The sequence below is a fragment of the Zingiber officinale genome, chromosome 9B, assembly GCF_018446385.1.
Source record: "Zingiber officinale cultivar Zhangliang chromosome 9B, Zo_v1.1, whole genome shotgun sequence".
NCBI classification, from domain to species: domain Eukaryota; kingdom Viridiplantae; phylum Streptophyta; class Magnoliopsida; order Zingiberales; family Zingiberaceae; genus Zingiber; species Zingiber officinale.
The window spans coordinates 37,344,727-37,347,381 of NC_056003.1; positions in this window are offsets into that span (position 1 = coordinate 37,344,727).

Consider the following 2,655-nt stretch of genomic DNA (forward strand, 5'->3'; position numbering starts at 1 on the left):
CCTAGCAGGTCAAGGGTGACCAGATGCTAGGCATGATGAACCAACAGGTCATGGATTGAACGGATGTTGGTTTGGGGGCTTGGGACTTGGTTTTGGGCAAAAACCAAGTCTGGATCGATCAGCCGATCGATTGGCTGATGCCCAATCGATCGATCGATTGATTGGGAAGGTCCCTGCGACAAGCCTCGAGTGGGCAAGTCGCAGAGCGCACATAACGCCTCTGGATCGATCCAGAGACCCCAATCGATCAGTGGATCGATTGGGGTGGCGCGTTTTGTCACGATAAGCCTTGGATCGATCCGTTGATCGATGCAGGCAAATTCCCATAGCACAGAGGCGTTCTGGATCGATCAGTGGATCGATCCAAAGCCTCCCCGATCGATTGGGAGCAATTCAATCGATCGAGATCCGACCGTTGGCGCAGATAAAGGTCGTTGGCGTGCGTCTTCTTCGGTAGAACTCCCAAGAGCTTATACGATTCATCTCCGATCCTCTCCAGCAGCTCTCCACACTTCTTCTCCACTCCACCGCTAGTTCTTGAAGGGTTCTTGGGGCAAGGTTGCTAGCGATCCAAGATCAAGAGGCGGGCAACAACAAGAAGTTAAGGTTAGGGTTTTTGTTGCATAACTTGTAAGCTTTTGTTTGTATTTTGTTTCCCTTTCCTTCTTCTTGTATTGAGAGTGTTGTAGGGCTTCTCCACCTTTGGTAGTTACCATAAAGGAGTGTTATTCATAGTGGAGGGTGTGTGTGTGCGTGGATCCTTGGACTAGTCACCTCTTGTGAGGTGGATACCAAGTAAAATCCATTTGTTAGCGTTGTATGCTTTTGTTTCTTTGTATTTCCGCTGCACATCCTTGAAGAAACAAGCAACGAAGCACACGAGCACGCGACGAGCTATTCACCCCCCCCCCCCCCCCCTCTAGCTATTTTTCGGTCTCAACACTTAGTCCTTATTTTTTCAATGCATCACCACGTATAGATTGTGCTAAATTTTTTAAAATAGATTATGTATAATTAGGAATACCTTGAATCTGAGACTTTAAGGTACGATAAGACTGAGGAGAACTATAGAAATCGAAAGGATTTAGATTGAGCCCCATAATAGTTATATAAGGCTATTAATGGATTTTGTTAAAAACTTATTGATTGACCTAGATGAGAAAACTTGGAAATGATGTGCAAGAGGGGGTGTATATAAGATAAATATGATATGCAATTCTAGTTTTGAGTCTCCTACATCAAGTTATGGGTCGTGCCAATTTACATGTCGATTGAATTTTTAAAAATAGATTATGCACGGCTAGGAAGAGCTTTAATATGAGATTTTAGATCATGGTGAATCTGAGGAGCACTGTATAAACCTATAGGATTTAGATTGAATCTCATCAGAGTTGGCTAACATCATTAATAAATTTTGGTCGAAACTTATTTATGGACATAGAAGATTTGAAATTCTGAAATTTAGAGATGAAGTGGAAGAGTAGAATGTATAGAAGATAGATATGATGTGTAATCTTGATTATGAGCCATCTACATGAAGTTATGAGTGTCAATTGGCATCCCAATTTAAATTATGTAAAACATGCATAGCTAGGAAAGTCTTGAATATGAGACTTTAGGTCACAATAAGATTGAGGAGCATTATAGAAACTTACAAGATTTGGATTAAATCCTATTAGAGTCGGCTAAGGTCATCAATGGATTTTGACCTAAACTAATTGATGGATGTAGAAGATTTAGAATTATGAAATATGAAAATGGAGTATATATAAGATAGATATGATGTGCAATCCTCGTTCTGAGCCTTCTATATGAAATTACGAGTCTCTTACAAGAAATCAATTTTTTTACATTGGTTTAAAGCCGAAAGGCGAGAGGAGTATTATCAGAAACAAGTGCATCATTTGAGAGTTCCATAATAAGCGTATCCTTGGCAAATCATCAGTACAACTCCGTCAAAAAAAAAAATTATATATATATATATATATATATATATATATATATATATATATATATATATATATATATAACGGTTAACTATTTAACGTGATTTTCATATTTTTATGATGATTTTATTGTTTTTAAGTGATTTTAATTAAAATTAAATAATATTGATCAATTTGATTAAAAAATATAAAAGTGTTATATACAGTATTTTATTAAATTAAATTAAAAAATTATTTATTATATATTGTAGTAGCTAAAATAATGTTACAATATGTGTTTTTAAAATAGGGGCATTATTTTAATATTTAGAAAAGAGAAACGCTCTTTTATTGATTCCGTAATTATGAACATCTTTTTAATTTTTTTCTCAAAAATAAACATAGGTTATTCTTTTTTATTTACAATATTTCATAAAAGAGTATTTTTATGAAAAATAAACATGGTGATAGACCTGATTAGGGCCTGGTCTGAATCAGACTTGGCTTGGACACAAAATCAAGTAAATGGATCGGCGCCTAGTTAATTAGGCTAGAATTGTAATTGGCCTGTCCTAGAAAGGCTAGCCTTTCTTTAATTGTTAACTGACGGATTGAATTGTTGGTTCCAACCGTTAACTCAAGTGTTTATTTATTTATTTATTTTTTTTGTTACTATTGGGTTCCCCTCTAACCATTGGGATCACTAGTTAATTGACGGTTTCGACTAGGG